Source organism: Tachypleus tridentatus, chromosome 1, assembly GCF_004210375.1.
Source record: "Tachypleus tridentatus isolate NWPU-2018 chromosome 1, ASM421037v1, whole genome shotgun sequence".
Classification (NCBI taxonomy): domain Eukaryota; kingdom Metazoa; phylum Arthropoda; class Merostomata; order Xiphosura; family Limulidae; genus Tachypleus; species Tachypleus tridentatus.
In genome coordinates, this window is record NC_134825.1 from 122,342,077 (window position 1) to 122,364,666 (window position 22,590).

Below are 22,590 nucleotides of genomic sequence, written 5' to 3' on the forward strand. Positions count from 1 at the left end.
CCTTCCAAGAGCAGGTACTCTAGCTAATAAACGGTGTATCCCCACCTCAGCGTAGGTCCTACTTGCGCAGTCACCCAAAACCCTAGAGTACCATAAAATATTTTCAATTCGTGCATCATTTTTTTATTAATTTATTTTCGTTTCACCTTGTTTTTAAATTATAACAAATTAATATAATTAGCCAATGGTTTGGATTTGCTGTTTTTTAACGCTGTCCTTTCTTGTGGTTTTGCTTATCTAAGTTAATTAAAATGTTTAAATTTTAATTTAAATTTTCACTAAAATTAAGTACTATATATATATATAATGAAGATTAGATTTTTCTGTTTTATTTACAGATGTGTATTTGGTTAGTTTTATTACTAGGTAACTATTTCTAAAGAGTTTTAATGTTCTTGTCATAATTATAACCTGCCTAATTAAATACAAATCATTGGTTTTAGTGACATATTTCCAACATAATATTTTTGTTCCTTTTACCTACAGATGACTTGTATATCAACGTGCATATTTTAATAAGACATATATTGTATTACACCAGGATAATCAAGAAATAACTTATGCGGAGCTCTTCATGCCCACTTCACATACTTCAGCTGTTATCAGACGCACTGACCGACCGACAGAATACGCGCAGATCGACTTCTTTAAGCAGGCAAGACCACTGGTACTCCAACCTGAACACGAAGAAGATGACAGCCATATAACAGCGGAAACCCCCTTAATGGAAGCGTTGTCAAGCATGGCGGGAAGGGTAGATATAACATTCTATCACACAGTTCACTGACTATTATTTACTTTCCTTCCATCACTCAGATATTATTCGATATACATACACACTATCTTGCGAGTGTGTGTTTCTGTTGTCATGGTTTTTGTGCGCTGAACTAGACACGTTTCTAAAGAAAAATAGCGTTACTGAAGTATGTTTTCTTGCTGATGGACTGTTAAGGTGTTTCCTCTCATCCATTTGATAAAACGTACGAATAAGCGATCGTTCACTTTGTACCTAGATATAAAAAAACATTTTACCATAAATAGCAATTCCCTCTCTTCTTGTTTTGAATTTCGAGCAAAGCTACACCAGGGCTATCTGCGCTAGCCGTCCCTAATTTAGCAGTGTAAGACTAGAGCGAAGTCATCATCACTTACCACCAACTGTTGGGCTAATTTTTATAAACGAATATTTGAATGACTGTAAAATAATAACGCTCCCACGGCTGAAAGGGCGAGCATGTTTGGTGCGACGGAGATTTGCTCAGTAAATATAAACTGTATATTTTATAAGGTCACTGTTAGTAAGACTTAACGTGTATAACTCAGGGATGTAACTGTTAAAGTGGGAATATGGAGTTTATATGTTTCATGTTCAATGTAAACGTAAAAGAAGAATGTTTTTTATCATGTTGTTCTTATGGAATGTTTTTATCATATTATTCTTATTGAATGCTTTTAATCACTTTGTTTTTATAGGATCTTTTATCATTTTGTTTTATGGGAAATTTTTACCCCATTTATGGGATTTTTTAATCATGCTATTCTTGTGGGATGTGCCATTTTGTTGACGTATTAAAGACAAAACTATTTGAACGCAAAGTCTTTAATATACTGAAATATTTCGTCACTTACAACATTGTACAAATTTTGATAGTTAGATTTTAAAACAATAATATAAACAAGTACTTATTTCGGTGCTGTTTTACTTGTTTTATTACAAGTAAAGGACAAATATCCTTACTGTCATTAACTTTACATTGCTATTATACAAGAAAAGACTTATTCGACTGATAAATATATAAAAGATATATAATTTCAGAAATCGAATATGATAATTTATTCTGAGATAATATTAATATTTTTAATACAAATGGAATTATGAAAAATATTTTGTGTATTTTATTTTCTTGTTTATCCGTTAGCTTTCTAAGTAATTTAATATGATATAATAGGTGTAGTGCATTTTACTCTTGCATATTAAATGTCAGTACACAACCATATAAAGTGATATGTATAAGACTATTGTTTTAGATAGCCTAAACGAAATTTTTTTTCAACCAAATTCCCAACCTTCATTTAATATTTTACAGAAATTTATATAACTAAGCTTGGAAGTCAAGCCTAATCTATTCTATTCATGCTGAAGTTTCTTAACCCTAAAAGAAACTATACGATTGTATTGAAGTTTCTTAACCCTGAAAGAAACCATACGATTGTATTAAAGTTTCTTAACCCTAAAAAAAACTATACGATTGTATTGAAGTTTCCTAACCCTAAAAAAACCATACGATTGTATTGGTGTTTCTCAACTAAAAGAATCCATGCGATTGTATTGAAGTTTCTTAACCCTAAAAACAAAACAAAACATACGATTGTATTGAAGTTTCTAACAGGAATTTATTTGTTTTTTTGTGTTTCTAAATTGTAATACGATATTCAGCGCATTGCATTATAATGGATTCAGTAACCAACGTATATAAGACAATATAACAAGTAAAATACAACAATAGTGCTATTCATTATTCTAAGTATGGTACTGTAAGTTAGGTTGAAGATAGCCTTTTCTATAGCGTAATATATAACTACCTTATTGAACCTAAAAAACCTCTTTGTATTTTCTGAATATTAGAGCTAAATAACAAAATTTCTATGTGAAGTTCTTAATGCAAATTGGGATATAATGGAGTTTCTTTACTTCCATCAACGGACAAAAATAATGCATTTATTCCTACGGGTTCAACGTGTAAGGTCATAGTTGTCAAAAAAGAGCATTCTCAGAGTTTGTTCTCATACAGTTAAAATTATAACAAAATATTTGTTTTACTACAACAGAGCCCGACGTGGCCAGGTGGGTTAAGACGTTCGACTCGTAATCCGAGGGTCGCGGGTTCGAATCCCAGTCGCACCAAACATGCTCACTCTTTCAACCGTGGGGGCATTATATGTGTCAGTCAATCCCACTATTCTTTAGTAAAAGAGTAGCACAAGAGTTTGTGATGAGTAGTGATAACCAGCTGCCTTCCCTCTAGTCTTACACTGCTAAATTCGAGAAACAAACATACTAGAGTAGCCTAGTGTGTACCGCAGCGCAACGTTTTATAAAACGCAATATAAATTTTAACATCGTATTCCAAATCTTATAGAAAAACACAAATAAAACCTTATCAGTTTTGTTATCTCTGATTTTAGCAGAATTTTATTTAATATTTACACAAATGATTTAAATTTCTAATTGAACATCACTCAAAGTATACTTATATGTAACATGTTTAATACTAAAGAATCAAAATACGTATAATATAGAAAACATCAGCATGACGTATATGTAAGATAATATGTTAAAACAACAAGGAAATTAATCAGTCTAGAGTAAACCCTTACCTTTTGTAACCCTTACCCTAAAGCAGTTTTTTCTTTCAGGGGATTGCACTTAATAATTTAACTGTTCAACTGATGTAACAAACATAAGGACGTTTTCAGGACTAAAACTGTTGTTGGCCATTTCTTTAATCTAAATGAGACCCGAGTAAACTATTACATATTAATGAAGTCTTCGTTCTCTAAATCAAACTTCTAAAATTTACGAAGCAGCAAACTACAGTTGCGTATTAATTACTTCTGAATTATACAAAAGACAGACTTAGAGAACAAACAGGCCCGGCATGACCAGGTGGTTAGAGCGCTCGACTGGTAATCTGAAAGGCGAGTTTCAAATCCCTGTTAAATCAAGCATGCTCTCCCGTGTGGGATGTTATAATGTTACGGTCAATCCTCTATTCATTGGTAAAAGAGTAGCCCAAGAGTTGGCGGTGGGTGGTGCTACACGAGGGCTATCTGTGCTAGCCGTCCCTAATTTAACAGTGTAAGACTAGAGGGAAGGCAGCTAGTCATCACCACCCACCGCTCACTCTTGGGCTACTCTTTACCAACGAATAGTGGGATTGACCGTCACATTATACACCCCCACGGCTGGGAGGGCGAGCATGTTTAGCGCGACGCGGGCGCGAACCCGCGACCCTCGGATTACGAGTCGCACGCCTTACGCGCTTGGCCATGCCAGGCCAGCCGTCTTCGATAAAGTATTTGGATACTGTTCTATATTAATGCTATTTTCTACATGCATGGAGTAGTTATTGAGCAAATACCACACTTGTAACAGAGAAGGTAGCGTGTGGTTGGACAAACATCTGCGAGTTGTTATTGTGATCTGTATTAGTTGTTTATACACATCTGTTTTGCATATAATGGTGTAGGTTTGGTTTAATCATTTTCGAAACGGATCAACGCTCTGTTCCGTAATCATGCTCTGTAACATACAACAAGATGTATGGCTTTAAATTGTTCGACTGTCCAGGAATCGTACGAAGCAAATGGATATTGTCAGAATTGTAAGGTTCCCTAGTATAAAGTTGTCAATAATCCTGGAATTTCATTGAACTACTTGAAACGTTTTTTTAGTAATGTTCACAGGTAGACACCCCACCCACCCCCTGAAAAAGAACTACTGCTGTAGATGACCTTGATTTGATTAGGTTAACATGTCAAGATAAAAAAGGTTTTGCAAAATCTACAACAGGATGGCATGAATCCATTCATATGAGAATAAAGCGAATAGAAGAATAATCAAACAAGGTTATTTTGCAAGAATAGCTGTCTATAAACCAATAATAGTCAGAAGTCATTGTCGTAATTGAATTACTTGAGCAAATTAGCTCGTTAACTTACAGTTAGAACACTGGCGACGTGCCATCTTTTCAGATGAGTCCTGTTTCTGGCTTGTTTAAGCTAATTGTAGAATTTGGTTGTTTGCTTGAGAAACAAATAAACAAAAAGACAATCTTTCCTAAAGTAGGTGGTGCAGTACATGTTTGAGCAGCTATTAATAACGGTGTAAAAACTGCTCTTCATATCCTACTAGAAAGCGTCAATCGTCCCTACTATAAAAAATTACACGTAGGCGATATTTCTGGCCATATGTTTGGGAAAAGTTGGACAATAACTTTGTCTTCCATGACGACAATGCTACTATCCACAATGTGCGTACTGTACATGATTATCTCCACCAGGAGGATATTACAAAATTGCCATATCCAGCAAAGTATCCAGATTGCAATCTCATTGAGAAAGGCTGAACAGAAATGAGCCAAAAAAAAACCTGCTAAAACCATCCATAACTAGCTACTTGTAGCGCCTCCTAGCGACAAGTTGGAATGAAATCACTGTGGATAACATCAACAAATTCATCGAGAACATGCCATGTCGCTTTACGAAGGTTATTAATATAAGAGCAGGAATAACTAAACACATGCTCATTTAATATTATATTTTATCATTATTTATGCTTCGGTTAGGTTTTGTTGTGATAAAGGAAATAAAGAATTCATAATCGTTTTCCAGGTGTTTGAAAAAAATTGCTTACGTTCTAATAAATCGATCACGATGTTCACAGAACCTGTCGTATAATAGAAATTACCCATGTGCATGTTTTATGTATCACACATTTCTCATTTTGACAACAATAAGTGTACGTGCATTCCATCTTAATAGTAAAAAAAAACGTACTGTAACAAAACACGTAAAACATTCTGGTCAAATCTCTAGATCTATATTATAAAGTAATAGCGAATTAATATTTAACAAAATTCTTATCATATTCTCTTACTTCTAAATGCTTACGTAAAATACGGTTTTAACGCTAAGCCTATTTTATCAACTTTACCTGTGAAAAGGAAGCCATTTTCTAGTGAAGGTAAAAAAATGGAGACCAGCGATAGTTATAAAGCACTAGTTACGTATGTTGATAATGAAAAAGAATGAGACGTAAGTGCCTTCAGTGAATAGTTCAACATTTGTGTTATCAAAACCTTTTTATTAAAGATGTCAATCACACTGGAGAAGGAAGGATATTCTGTTGATAATGCGTCACACAGCCATAGTTTTACGTGGAATTACTCATTCCAAAGTTCTAGGCTTGCGTTTCAGTAGATGACAGCTAATAAAGTGCACAATAATATTAGTACTCTAATGATAATATTGATCGTTTATAAAATTCACCATCCTAACTTCATACGTTTTGTATATAATGTGTTCTGTGTAAACTTGTAGCTTGACAAGTTGAAGTTTGAACGGGATTTTGTTTTATAAGTAATACATAGCATATCTAAATACATATCTAAAACGTTCTTAACAGTTTATCAGTTATTAAATAGTTTCTATTAAAATTACAATATTGTTACTACCGATTTTATATATAGTTAGAACAATGGAGAAGCCTTGATGGGAGAATATTGTTAAATAAATATTTCTAAGCAAAAACAATATGATTAATTAATTAATTTGCAAACAATTACTCAATTGATTTGTATATATATCTGTTAAAGCAACTATTATTCATTTAATAGAGAATAATAAATTCTGACTTAGGTATCATTTTAAGTTGAATATATTGAGTTCATACTAATAACTATGTTTCTTTCAGCATCGAGTTGCTACAATAAGTGATCGAGGCAAGATTTCCACTCCAGTGTGACAACTAGCACTGTTTCAAGTACGGCTCCTGGAAAATCGGTTAGAGTCATATCTTGAAATCCAGAAAAAAAGAAATAGAAAAAATATCAAAGATTTCAGTATTATGAGTTGTTAAGCACCAGGTGGTCGTGAAAGTCAATTATCTGAGTCTATGAATCGAACTATCATTCTTGAGTGCCCTGAATGAATCATTTTCATGGGTACTTAGTTTGTCTCCAAAGTATTTGATTAGTTGGAAACTGGTTCTGCTTTATCTACTAGGCTTGTATTTTTTAAAAACAACAAAACTACATTAATATTGTGCCGAAAGTTCATATTTACAGTGTATTGTCAAATTCGTTTTGTCATGTCGTTGAAACCGTAAGTTTCAATCAGGGTGATTCTCTTACAACTTGTTGTGCAGAAGGGCAAGTCGTAGGAAGGTAACCCTAAATCTTTGTGAATCACTGAAGTGGACCTCAAGTAAAATTCACAGATAACAACATTTCCACGTTCATTGTTTTAAATTACATGTCTGTAACGTATCTCATTGGGTAATTTATGTCATCTTGATGTATATCCAATATGAATTCTTCATTCTTTGTTAAGTGTTTTCTTCTTGAATATTAATATAAATATGGAAAATCGATATATAATCATGATACAAAATGTTAACTGTTAGATTTAAAGATGACCCAAAAATAACCTTTGCAAAAAAAAAATTAAAATCTTTCTGAAGTATGTTTCTAATACTATAAAAATTTTCTGATTATTTTCCTTTCAATTTTCCTTAAAATAAGAAAAAAAAATTGTGCTAGAATTGCGCATTATTTACTATGTTATTTATCAAATAAAATAAACTTACACTAGATATGTTTCAGGATGTTTACAGACATTTAACGACGATCATCAGAATTATAATTTATGTAGAATATCACAAGTTGTTTAGAATTATAAGTTTTTATTCGATGAAACATGCAGATTAAAAAGGGAAACATATTTGCTTTGAATGCTTTTGATTTGGGTTTGATACTGACACAAATAACTTATTTCAGAGAATCCAAAGATTTGATTGGTCAATTTCAAATTTAATATCAATAGCTTAACAAAAATAAATATTTTTTGTAATTCAGCAAAGTGAACAGTCTTGTTGTTTTGTTCTATTTATCACTAAAACTTCATTTATATATAGAAAAATATGCACTTAATTAGGGTATAAGTTTCCTGTTTTTAATGTTTATTTCTCAATATTTTAAAGGATACATTAAATACATTTGATGGGCAACATCCCAGAAATTGTAAGTAAGCTGAATAGGTAACTAACAAATAATTACACATTTAGGGTTAGATAAACTTTAATTCAAATCAAATATTTTAAAATTAGAATATATGCTAAACCACATTTTTTTTTATGGGGGCCCGGCATGGCCAGGTGAGTTAAGGCGTGCAACTCGTAATCTGAGAGTCGCGGATTCGCATCCCGGTCGCTCCAAAACATTCTAGCCCTTTCGACCGGGGGGATGTTATAATGCCATGGTCAATCCCATTATTCATTGACAAAAGAGTAGCCCAAGAGTTGGTGGAGATGACTAGTTGCCTTTCCTCTAATCTTACACTACTAAATTAGGGTCAGATAACCCTCGAGTAGCTTTGCGCGAAATTCAAAACAACATTCTTTTTATGATATTGGAAAAGTCGCTTCGAGAACTGATAGATTTGAGACTCAATTACCCATTGTGCAAATACACCATTTTTACCACTATTATATTGAGCTTTCTCTTATTATCTCTTTTATATATTTTCTTTATATTCTTAACCTACCTATATTCAGTAACTATAATAATCATAACGGCTATTTAAAAAAAATATTTGAAACTTACGTAGTAACTTAACGTACAGCTATGAACCAGTAACATGTTTGTTAAGAAGGTTTACATTGTGCCGGACTCACTCGTAACCAATAGAGCAACTGTGTCTGATCCCCAGAATTCCGGGAACTACTTTCTTCCAGAATCATGTCCCTTCACTTCTATTATTGTCCCTTTACGTTTTTCATACACCCTAGAATTCCAAAGTAACATACATGTATGCTTCTCTACTCGTTTCGTTGTTGTTGTCAAAGTACTACACTTCCATCTCACCATTCAATTATCTTCTCTGTTGTTGTTGTTGTTTTGAATTAAGCACAAAGCTACACGAAGACTATCTACAATAGCCGTCCCTAATTTAGCAGTGTAAGACTAGAGGGAAGGCAGCTATTCATCACCACCCACCGCCAACTCTTGGGCTACTCTTTTACCAACGAATAGTGGGATTGACCGTCACATTATAACGCCCCCACAGCTGAAAAGACAAGCATACTTGGTGCGACGGGGATTCGAACCAGCGACCCTCAGATTACGATTCGAACGCCTTAACCCATCTGGTCATGCTGGACCACAGGTGTTTAATTTAACGAATAAAAACTACTTTTAGTCTAGTTATATTCATAGTGACATTATAAAGTTTATTTGATTTCACCTCAGTTTTATGTCACTGAGCAAAACTTCAAGTTTACGTGCAGAAAAATTCAAAAAGAAAACTGCTTAAAAGGAAAATCAAAACGCAGACGAAAATTGATTGAATTTACAAATAAATATTCTAGAATTTCGAATATTGTAGTGTTTGTGTTGTGATTAACAGGATTGCCTCTTAGAAAAAGATGACAAGTCGAAGAAGAAACTGGACATTAAAAACAGAATAGTTTGATTGGTTCAAAAAATCTTGTGTTTAAGAAAAAGATGACAAGTCGAAGATGAAACTGGACATTAAAAACAGAATATTTTGATTGGCTCAAAAAATCTTGTGTTTAAGAAAAGATGACAAGTCGAAGAAGAAACTGGACATTAAAACAGAATATTTTGATTGGCTCAAAAATCTTGTGTTTAAGAAAAAGATGACAAGTCGAAGAAGAAACTGGACATTAAAAACAGAATATTTTGATTGGCTCAAAAAATCTTGTGTTTAAGAAGAAGATGACAAGTCGAAGAAGAAACTGGACATTAAAAACAGAATATTTTGATTGGCTCAAAAAATCTTGTGTTTAAGAAAAAGATGACAAGTCGAAGAAGAAACTGGACATTAAAAACAGAATATTTTGATTGGCTCAAAAAATCTTGTGTTTAAGGAAAAGATGACAAGTCGAAGAAGAAACTGGACATTAAAAACAGAATATTTTGATTGGCTCAAAAAATCTTGTGCTTAAGAAAAAGATAACAAGTCGAAGAAGAAACTGGACATTAAAAACAGAATATTTTGATTGGCTCAAAAAATCTTGTGTTTAAGAAAAAGATGACAGGTCGAAGAAGAAACTGGACATTAAAAACAGAATATTTTGATTGGCTCAAAAAATCTTGTGTTTAAGAAAAAGATGACAGGTCGAAGAAGAAACTGGATATTAAAAACAGAATATTTTGTTTGTCTCAAAAATATTTGTTTAAGCTATGTTTTAAGACTAAAAGTTTATTTGTAATCATTAATTATATATGTTTTGTGTCCATATCTTGATTACGGTTACGTCTATATTAGGGCCGGCATGGCCAAGTGTGTTAAGGCGTGCGACTCGTAATCTGAGGGTCGCGTGTTCGCATCCTCGTCTCGCCAAAGATGCTCGCCCTTTCAGCCGTGGGAGGAATTATAAGTGACGGTCAATCCCACTATTCGTTGTTTAAGAAGTAGCCAAAGAGTTGGCGGTGGGTGATGACGACTAGCTACCTTCCTTCTAATCTTACGCTGCTAAATTAGGAACTGGCTAGCGCAGATAGCCCTCATGAAATGAAAAAACAAAAACAAACAACCATACTTCTATATTTATTTGGACAACTGTCTGTATGTGTTACACAGTTAAAATTCACGTCCTTTCACGTGTTTCATGTTTGCTTTGCCAGGATCCTTTGAAAATTATCCTTCAAGTTGAGTTGCAATATACATGAAGTTTATAAGAATTGAACAAGAAAACATTCTCTGTCTATAATAACAGTTAAGGTTTACTAAAAACAAGTTATCATCGGGTTATCTGATGTGAGAAATCTAATTTCTGATGTTATAAATTTGAAGACTTACCATATGTATTAACTTTGTTTTTTTTTTTTTGTGTTTATTCAGAGGTATTCAACTGTACTTCAAACCCATCGTAGCAATTGTAGGAACCTTGAGCCAATGTGTTCAATTGTAAGAACCTTGAGCCAATGTGTTCTCGAGCTTCTCCTACAGTACTTTTAGTATAAATTGTAACACACACAAGTGTTGAGCATATAAACTGAGCACTAATAATATTTTTAGCGCTGAATAAATTCATGAGTAATTATTTGTTTTTGAACTGCACGTCTCTCTTCTTTTATGCCTCCCGCTGTTTCGGCGCAAAGTCTACGGAGTTACAACGCTGAAATCAGGTGTTCGATTCCCCTCGGTGGACTCAGCAGATAGCTCAATGTGGCTTTGCTCTAAGAGAAGCACACACTCTCTGCTTATTTAAACATTATATACAAACTGCAGATATTTCTATATTCCAATCTCCGGTACACTTGATTTAAATGTTTATTTATTTCTACAAAACAAACGTGTCCCTTATCTGTCACGTGGGACTTTAGCAGTATTGTGAAGTCGCGTGTTAAGTTTCCATAGAAATGAACCTCTTTACTATCACGACTGCGTTTTATCTCGCGTCAGCTGGGAAATCAAGATTCACTCTTTTGATTCAAAGTGTTCGACATTGTAACGTGAGCTTGAATTTCAAAACAAAGCAATGTGTCTCCAAGGGACACAGCTTGTAGTCCCGAAATCCAATATGTCGTTCTCTCTGACACCAGAATGTATCTTTCTCATCTGAATAATTACCATGATATAAATATTCATAATACAGTGCCAATATATGTTTAAAAAAACACAGACAGTAGAATATAAGGACATTTCAAATTTATATGCTCGCCAAATGTTTATACAAGTTTTAGGCTTGTGACCTTCGTTTAAGCAAATATGCCAAGAAAATTACCGTTGCAAATGAGGTCAAAAACAAGATAATTCGTACGAGTGTTTCTTGGGACACTAATAAACTGTAGAAAACTTAATGAGTGGAGCAAACTGTTTCGTGAAACTTGTATAGATGTCAAATAAATATATCTGTATTTTTATATATATTTTAGGTATCAAAAGTGCATATAAAGAAATATCAACACTGAATATATATTACTACCAATAACCTTTATAAATGTACACATATACTAAATAGTGGAATGAAACTGTAATTTAAGAAAGTACTTCACAGAACCGAGTGAACAACTATACTGTTTGAACATTTATGTTTAGTCAGTTTCTTACTTGCCTAATTACATAATAATTAAATAATTAGTATCACAGTAACTTCATACAGTCATTAATACACATAACTAAGTATTTCATCAAAAGAATTATATAAATACGTGCAACTGGGCCTGGCATGGCCAGTTGGTTAAGGCATACGACTCGTAATCCGAGGGTTGCAGATTCGAATACCCGTCACACCAAACATACTCGCCTTTTCAGCTGTAAGAGTATTATAATGTGACGGTCAATCCCACTATTCGCTGGTAAAAGAGTAGCCCAAGAGTTGGCGGTGGTTGATGAAGACTAGCTGCCTTATCTCTACTCTTACGCTGCTTAAGTAGGGATGACTAGTGCAGATAGCCCTCAACGCCAGAAATCACTATTCAGTATCTGCGGTGTGCACAACGAAGAAAACCAAATAAATATACCTTTGCACATTAGCACAAATAAACAAGTGACTAAAATAAAACCCTACATTTTATATAAAGCAAACTCTTCTACTTTAAAATATTTTTATAGAAAATAATATTTCTGTAAAAAAACTAAAGTAAAGACTCCCCCTCTGAAGTTAAAGTTTAGTTTTAGTGTTTAGAAGTCTCCAGTTCGAACACTAAAGCCTCGTCAACTAACAAAACGTTTCGCCGTTATGTTTTATTGTTTTCCAGTGTACAAGAACAAAGCAAGTATTATCTATTTATAGTTTCTGCTTTGTTTTCTGATGTGAACTGAATGTTTATGTTTTTTCTTTTATAGATACCATATCTTTTCTTATTTTGCTCATCGACGGATAAACCCAATGCTTTTCAGAAAGCCTTCATGTTTCACACACACGACATACTTAAGTTTATATCGTACAAATATCAAGGAATCACGGTGAAACTGTTTATCCAGTTAACTAATGCTAGAGGTAAACGTAGTATTGTTAAAAACATAATTCCAACTGGTTTTAATAAGACTTAATTGTATTTGTATAAGCGCTTATCTATAGCCATAAGATGAGTTGTGAATGACTTAATTATACGTTTTAATAGTGATTATGATAATAATAAAAGCCTAATTCTGAGTTACGAAAATAAAAACTATTTTAACATTAATGATAGATTAGCGTACGATTACTCATACTATCTATATACATGGATTGTTTGCCTGTTGACACGTTTTTTCCCACACAAAACAAAATATATATATTTATGTATTAGACTAAATTATTATTCATGTAAAAGTAACATTAAAAATACAATATTATTGTTAACTGCATTGGGTTGATATCTCACTAAATACAAACCATATAAGACATCATCAACACAGTTTAAATAATGGTTGAAATTATTAGTACATAAGTGGGAAGGTTTACCAATATATTACACGTTACCCACAGAGCCACTGCTAATTTTCTCTGATTGTGTCCATCCTTCAGGTTATAATTTTCCGCAATCTCCAAGATTAAAACTGTACTGATTTTCTAAATATATGAAGATTCAAACTTCAGATTTTTGCATAACCTTTCAACTTTAGAATAATGCTGAATATTACCCAGCGTATTTTTAACATCATTTAAACCGTATCTGAAAGACACGATCCACTTTTGTCCATGTTTTTAGGTAAGAAAAGACAAAGAAATTACATTACGGATTAGATACAAATATACAGAATAATACCTTTCGAAAGAAGGCAAATATCAATCGTCAAAAGAACATTAGTGGGTTAGGTAGCACAAAATATTAACTGTACCACGTGCACATTTACCAATCGTCAAAAGAACATTAGTGGGTTAGGTAGCACAAAATATTAACTGTACCACGTGCACATTTACCAATCGTCTAAAGAACATTAGTGGGTTAGGTAGCACAAAATGTTAACTGTACCACGTGCACATTTATCAATCGTCTAAAGAACATTAGTGGGTTAGGTAGCACAAAATATTAACTGTACCACGTGCACATTTATCAATCGTCGAAATAACATTAGTGAGTTAGGTATCACAAAATATTAACTGTACCTCGTGCACATTTTGACAGACTAGCTTTAGAAACTGGTTGTTGTAAACAGATAGAATATAGAACTGGACTTTTTTTTTAGTCCAAAAAAATCAACTCTATTATTGCGGATTATGGTATTTCCCATATGTATTTCTGTTTCTGCTACTGTTGTTTCCATTATGATGGAAATCGATTTCATACGAAATCGGGTTATACTGAGACTCTTCGATTTAAAAACGAATAATACATTGATATATGCCTTCTTTCTCCATCTGAGATCAACATTAAAATAAGATTTGTAGCTCCTGTTGAAAGAAAAGGGCATAACATACCCTATTTATAACTTCACCCTTTCTGTGGTGAGATTTTGATTTGACAGAAATATTGCACGAGAAAAATAAAACAGTGCATAACTTGAAAGTTTGAATGTATATTTTATTTATTCATTAAAAAAATTAATAAGGTGAACATGCTGCACTCAAATTAAAAGTAGTAGACATGCGCACAGTCCAGTGGCAGAGCGGCATGTCTGAGGACTTACAACGCTAGAAACTGGGTTTCGATACCCGTGGTGGGCAAAGCTTTGTGTAGCTTTGTACTTAATTCAAAGAAACAAACAACCGCCCACATACATAGATAACGACATCTAAATATAAAGGCATACACATAGATAGTTATAAATATATTTGTATGCATAGAGAATGTAGAAAATCACCTACATTTTTTATCATAACAAAACGTACATACTTTTTTAGATTTATGAAATTTATTATCGTAGTTGTGGAAGAATCTATAAAGTAGTCATTTACGCAATTCCGTTTTGACCATAACAGAAATCTTCTTAAATAATGGTGGTATTTCTATCGACTCAACTCATCTGTTGGTTTGATGTGTTTTAAATTTCGCGCAAATCTACACCAGGGCTATCTGCGCTAGTCGTCCCTAATTTAGCAGTATAAGGGAAGGCAGCTAGTCATCACCGCCCACCACCAACTCTTGGGCTACACTTTTATCAACGAATAGTGAGATTGAGCGTCACGTATAACGCCCCCCATGGCTGAAATGGCGAGCGTGTAAGATATGTTGGGACGGGGATTCGAACCCGCGGCCCTCAGATTACGAGTCAAAATCTTTAACAACGTGGCCAGGCTGGGCCTTGTTTAAAGAAATAAAAGAAAACATTGTTTTATCGCTTCTCTATTGTAGAGTAAAGTTCAGTATTTACACATCTGATTTGTTTTTTCACAATCTCATACAATTGAAGACAAGTTTCTATTATAGAGTATAAGAAATGATATTTGTAAAGTACAGTGTATTGACAGCAGTTTAGTCCCCGGCTAGTACAACGGTAAGTCTACGGATTTACAACGCTATAATCAGGAGTTCGATTCTCTCTTGGTGGGCTCAACAGGTAACCCGATGTGGTTTTGTTATAATAAAAACACACACACACATTTCTAATGGTTTGGCGATCGACAAAAATGTTGTTGTTTAATAATAATCTTAAATGAACTATTTAGTTACAAGTGAACCAGTAGAATGTGCAGTTTATTGCGTCTGTATATTTTAATATACTTCTATAATTTTCACAGTTATCACAAGAATCTGATAGTGTTTATTCTTTATATGTTCGATACATTACATAAACCTATTTAAATGCTGTCTTAAAAGTGTTGTTGTTATTTTCAATTAAGCACAAAGCTACACAATGGGCTATCTGTGCTCTGTCCACCACGCGTAGCGAAACCCTGTTTTTAGCGTTGTAAGTCCGCAGACATACCACTGAGCCAATGGGGGGGGTGTTTTAAAAGTGTTTTCACAAAATAAGGCCTTTATTTTGAGAAATATCAATATGACCCCTCATTTGTGGCTAGGTCCCGTACAGCATCTATATTGATGGCATAATTTCTGGCTATAATGTATTATATTCAAATTCTAAGAGCAGATTAGAACCACAAAGATTTAATCATAGGAAATATTTGAGATGTTATATGGTTCTATGGGAATAATGAGAATAGGATGTCTACTTATCTAGAACTGGAACATCCATAAGAAACCTGAAACGTGTTTCAAAGATGCATTTTGTTAAATATATATTAAGAGTACACTTGGAGATAGCTTTTACTGTGATAGGTGAAACCAAAATTATTGTTTAAGATTGTCTAGTTCTTGATTTAAAGGACGTGGTGTCTTTATCCAAGGAAACTGAATCTATCAGGAGAAGTGTCATGAGTGTAGCACCACAATTATTTGATCTACCAGGATGTAAGGATGACACCTTTGTCAGGACACACTATATCAAGATCATATCTGCTTTGATGTTCCTCAGACACATTAAAACCTTTCAAAGGGATCGAGAATTTCATATTAACTACGACAAACCGTTTGTTAGACTGATTTAAAGAGAACATGAATTCAATACAACAAAACAGAAAAAGGAATTTGACCAGTTTGTGCAAAATCATGTTAATTAAATCATGAGACTTGCACCATCTGAATGTTGGAATCATTGAACCAGTAACCTAGCCGAAATTAGCATATTATGGAATTACCCAAGTGGACAAGTTGTCTTCGATGGCTGATAGTTACGTGCATGTAACTCAGCTATTTGAAGAATGATGGTTGAGATGGAGACCAAGAAATGAAAGAAACTGAAAACTGAAACTTTCTTAATATTGCTCGTAGAATATAGAAGAAAGAAGTGCTGGAAATATTATTAATTGTGGTTTCTGTGGTTACTTAAGAGGACTTGAGCAGCAAATTGATCCATAATGATAACATTTACAATCACTTTTGGAAAGATAGAGGAACAAGTATATATTAAAACTCAAACATTCCCATAGTTGGATCTGGAAGAGTAGCAGTGAGAGACATCATTACAGAGTTCCTGGAAACTTGAGAAGATTGAACACTAGATCGGATGATCTCACTAAACAAGCTATACTAAAGGGATTTTAAACTTATATCGGGGATATCACTTGTATTTAATAACATTCGAAAACAAAGGGTTATAAATCATCTTAATTGACCAAGCAGACCAAGAAAGAATCTTACTAAGAACCAGATCACAACCATCGTGAGAAAAGTGTTGTTTCTTATAACAAATAAGAATCTTCAAAAAATAAAGTTAGTTCAAAGATTGTCATCAACTTGTCACAAACAACAGTATGCACGTAAACAATATAATTAATAACTGCAAAAACAACTCAAGTTATTTGTACAGAAGCTGCTATCACACCATTGCATTTCAAATATTGACTACATAAAGAAATATACCAGTTAGTTAACCAGATGCAGCACCTACGGATGTTTTGTGCAATTGTACTATTGACAATGACACTGATTGACCTATCTAAAATCTGTAGAAAGGAGAAGTGTGCTTGTGACATTACTAAGGAGGGTTTAAAAATGGAAACAATGGTGTAGTATTGCTATCATGATGCACGGTTGTCAGACAGAGAATGACTAGACTTGAGGATATCGATTCAAATGGCGTGGTTACATTTCAAATTCATTTTAGTATAGAGTACTCGACAGCTGTATTCACGTTCGCATAATAATAGAAAAATTACATACAATAATTATATTAATATCTTTAAGTTCTCTGATAAGAAATATCAAATAAAATCATGAAGTCAAGTCAAATAATTCAAATGAAAATATTTCATAAAACGATTTTCAAATTTTACACGTAAAACTGTCCCTAGACTGAGATGTTAACAGCACCAGTTTCGTAGCAAGAAACTTGATACGCCTGTGAAAGTTATTAATATTATGCGAAGTGGGCATACGTCATAATGAAAGTATGTGTTTGGATAGACATTAAAACAACGAATGTTAAACTTAATTAAATAAACACAATTGCAATATCTTAGGTTCGCAATTTAAAACACGAATATATAACTAGTAGTCACACATACGGAGCTTACAATGATATCCAAAATAACGGTTTAAAGCTTATAGAAACAGGAAACTCCTTAAAAAATAAAATGATTTAATAACTACATAATAAAGATTAATTATCCTGTTTCTTTTATAAATAATGGTTATAAATAATGTTGTATTTATGCTCTTCAGTCATTCACTGATTATATTTGTATACATTAAACCAGAATGGACTGGCATTGAAAATAAAATTGTGTTAGAGACTAAATTTTCTGTTATGTTCTAGAAGTAGGCGACAGGCATAATAGCTATCAGTCTGTATAGAGTTAGGGTTTGTTTTGGTCTCGTTTGTTTTGAATTTCGCGCAAAGCTACACGAGGGTTATCTGCGCTAGTCGTCCCTAATTTAGCAACGTAAGACTATAGGGAAGGCAGCTAGTCATAACCACCCACCGCTAACTCTTGGGCCACTCTTTTATCAACGAATAGTACGATTGACCGCACATTATAACGCCCCCACGGCTGAAAGGGCGAGCATGTTTGGTTGATGGGATAGTGTTAGGGAAATTATTGGTTAATTTAATATCGCACTGTTGTGAAACCTTGCCTTGTTAAGATAAAGTATTATCTTTCCTCTCAGATAATTAACAAAGTGAGATTAACTTTTTTTTATTTCAGAGTCCATGGTCCACCATGACTCATCTCGTGTACAAATTTATGTTTGTAATTCATAATCAACAATGAGGGAGTAATATCCTGAAGTATCATAAAGGTATTTGTGTTATATGCAATTCATTACACTGAATAATATTACTCTATAAGCAAGACATATCCTTGTTGAACCTATCTGTAAAAACAAAGTAACATTCCTTTTTATAACCACCCAACAGTTACTCAATTTTCGCTTGAGCCAGGTAAGACCACTTTTATAACGCGGAAATAAAAATATATCTACGTATATATTGTAGTGGATATATTTAATTATATGGACCCTGGCCCCCGCTAGTACAACGGTAAGTCTACGGATTTACAACGCTAAAATCAGGGGTTTGATTCTCCTCGGTGGGCTGAGCAGATAAGAAGTGGCTTTGCTGTAAAAAATCCACACAAACCCACATAAGAGCCCTGAACTTCTGAAATTGTTTCTTATTACAAAAAACAAACATACACAAATTTAGTCTACCATCAATTTAGTCTATCATCAATTCACCAAAGAGACTTACTTTATGATAACATAACAACTATTTCTCTTGTTATATAATAGTTGACAATCCTTGTTGTTTCTCTTGTTATATAATAGTTGACAATCCTTGTTGCTGACACATTTCATGAAGACAAGATTTCTCACAGGAAATAGAAGACAGTTTGTTTACTGGTGCTACAATCAGCCTTCTGCCTGAATAATCTAATCTATTTTTCATGTTCTACCTTAGATAGCTACTTAATAAGGTACTTTGTTTTCTTACTGTCTCATTCTCTCTTAATGTTATTGAAGACCTTTAAATGATTCTGTTTTCGACTCACAAACACACAGGAGGTTAAGATGTAACCCTAGAGTTCTCCAGCTTAGAGCACGAGCTCTGTTCTTCTCGCGAGCACTCGAATAGGTATTATTCTAATGTATTATTGTTTGTATACATGGGATATTTAAACACATACATATAATATAATGTAAGTGTTATTGCATCTCTTCAGTTTCCTTGAATCCATTATTGAATATAAACGAACATTCAAACATATATATTTATATAGTTACACATGCATTATACAAGTATAATACACATGTGTAAATATGTGTATTATTATTCATACTACGTTATTATAATATTCAGTTTTGGCGTCACATGCTGAATAATTTGTGTGTATTATATAGAAATATTGGCAACTGACAACTACAACACTATTTTCTAAGAAACCATAACTGATTAAAGTTTCTTTCTTAAAGGTTAAAATATTCTGAAAGCGTTCGACTCGTAATCCTGAGGGTCACGGGTTGGAATCCCTATCGCACCTAACACTAATTTCGCAGTGTAAGACTAGAGGAAAGACAACTAGTCATCACCACCCACCGCCAACTCTTGGGCTACTTTTTTACCAACGAATAGTGGAATTGACCGTAACATAATAACGCCCCCACGGCTGAAAGGGCGAGAATGTTTTGTGCAACCGGGAGTCGAACCCGCGACCCTCGGATTACGAGTCGAACGCCTGAACACGCTTGGCCGTGCCGGGCCCCAATAAAACAAGTTAACTATACGTTTTTAACGTGACTGCATATTTTAGTGATTATTAAATTATAAAAATTTAATTTATAATTTTAGGTGGAAATAAATAAACAAATAGTAACCCTAATCGTTTTGTATTACAATTACAATAAGTGGTCGTTCTACGTATCACGAAGTTGGACGCGTTAATTAATCATAACACATAAGGCCTACAGCTTGTTAATCGTATTATAGACATATTTGAAATTCAACTAATGATGTATTATTGATAATTGTGGTCCGTTACTCTAAACCGTTAGTTAGATAGCCGTTTTTAAATCTGGGCAAAAAATAAGTTGTGTCTTAAACGTAAGATTCAGGGAATATATGTTTTTATTTTTCATAGATGTCGACATTTTGTTAGCAATATGTAAAATGACACATTTATCTTTCGCTCATAATTAAATATTCATGATAAATGATTATTGACATTCAGTTTAATAGCACAAAGCGTGTATGAAAGTAGCGTAGGACCAGTTACATCAGCAATTGTAATTTTAGAATTAATTATAACTACATCCGGGTTTTTACTGACGTCATTAAACGAAGTGGTATTTCTGACATACGTCTAGGGCCCGGCATGGCCAAGCGTGGCCTGTGGGTAATCTCGTAATCTGAGGGACGCGGGTTCGCATCCCCGTCGCACCAAACATGCTCGCCTTTTTAGCCGTGGGGGCATTATAATGTGACGGTCAATCCCACTATTCGTTGGTAAAAGAGTAGCCCAAGAGTTGACGGTGGGTGGTGATGACTAGCTGCCTTCCCTCTAGTCTTACACTGATAAATTAGGGACGGCTAGCACAGATAGCCCTCGAGTAGCTTTGTGATAATTTCAAAACAAAAAAACATACGTTTAACACGTTTTCCTAAGTAATATAAATTAACACACGTTGATAAGGTTCTATCCTCTACTTCATTCTCGTCGTATAACTCGTTATTCTTTTTATTTCTGACGAAAATCAGACGAAGAAACTATGGCGAAATGTTAGCACATGTGTTATAATTTAAATAACTCCATTGCCGGGTAAACATAATATTTGTCATATCACGAATTATCTCCTAACCAATCGTTCAAACATTCTGAGTGAATACAAAACAGCCAAAAATACGTCAGATTGTTCGTGACAACTGGTAAAATAGGTTGTGGAACAAATTTTGATTAATGTGTTTTTCTTTTAGTAAAGCCACATCGGGCTATCTGCTGAGCCAACCGAGGGGAATCAAACCCCTGATTTTAGCGTTTTAAGTTCGTCGATTTACCGCTGTACTAGCATGAGTTTTTTTTTATTAATAGAATTAACATTTGCGTTACTAATGTTTTAATTTTATAATTATTTATAATTTCCGTCTATTAACATGGCTTTTGTGAAAATAATATTAGGCGTTTCATTACAATATTGCCTGGCATGGCCAAACGCGTAAGGCGTGCGACTCGTAATCTGAGGGTAGCGGGTTTGCGCCCGCGTCGCGCAAAACATGCTCGCCCTCCCAGCCGTGGGGGCGAATAATGTGACGGTTAATCCCACTATTCGTTGGTAAAAGAGTAGCCCAAGAGTTGGCGGTGGGTGGTGATGACTATCTGACTTCCCTCTAGTCTTACACTGCTAAATTAGGGACGGCTAGCACAGATAGCCCTCGAGTAGCTTTGTGCGAAATTCCAAAACAAACAAACATTACATTACTGCCGTATTAACATTAACACTACGATATTTATGGTTATTCTTAAACTGTACGTAAGGTTTTCCTATCATTAAGTCGTACACGTAGAAATGTAAATCTGTTCACTTACTAAATAAATATTTATAAGTCCTTACGTTTAATAATGTCCTTACAATTATTATATGAAGATGTTGTTTTTTTTTCACCCAAAAGAGATTTGTCAAACTTTTATGAGTTTGGTTTGTGAGAATATTATAAACTGTAAATATATTTATTCGTTAGGAAAGTTTATTATATTATCCTTTCCTTCGTTCTGTCAGTCTTTTTGGATATGTTATAACTGTATTTAATTAAAAGGTAACAATTTCATTAATCAACGTGTTGGTATTATTAAATTGAAAGTGATGGCTAAGACAAAGCTGGTTAATTCAAAATTAAACTGAATACATTATATGTATTCATCGTGTTAAAAATGATTATTACCAATTTTAAATAACTGACTCGACGTCTTAGCTAGTTGAATTAAAACATTGATGTGATTTGTTTCTTAAGTTACAAAAGTGATTACACAGTATTACCATTTTATGTGCTTATATTTAACGTTTAAACCCAACATCGCAAAGAATTCATGAAGCTTATGTCTTAAAACTTCCATTTCGGTCGCGGAATGGCCTGGTGGTTAAGGCACTCGAATCGTAATCTGAGAGTCGCGGGTTCGAATCCCTGTCGTACCAAACATGCTCGCTCTTTCAGCCGTAGGGGCGCTATAATGTACACTCAATTCCACTATTCGTTGGTAAAAGAGTAGCCCAAGAGTTGTCGGTGGGTGATGATGACTAGCTGCTTTCCCTCTAGTCTTACACTGCTAAATTAGGGACGGCTAGCGCAGATAGCCCTCGTGTAACTTCGAGCGAAATTAAAAAAAAACAACTTTATTTTGGTTGTATAGTTACTATAAAA

At 33.9% G+C, this 22,590-nt stretch overlaps 1 long non-coding RNA gene across 1 annotated transcript; it reads left to right on the plus strand.

The window, feature by feature from the left end:
* Positions 1-410: 410 nt before the first annotated feature.
* Positions 411-7,276, plus strand: LOC143254059 (uncharacterized). The gene is made up of 2 exons (XR_013029948.1): positions 411-754; positions 6,476-7,276. It is a non-coding gene; the product is annotated as an uncharacterized LOC143254059 (long non-coding RNA).
* Positions 7,277-22,590: the final 15,314 nt, after the last annotated feature.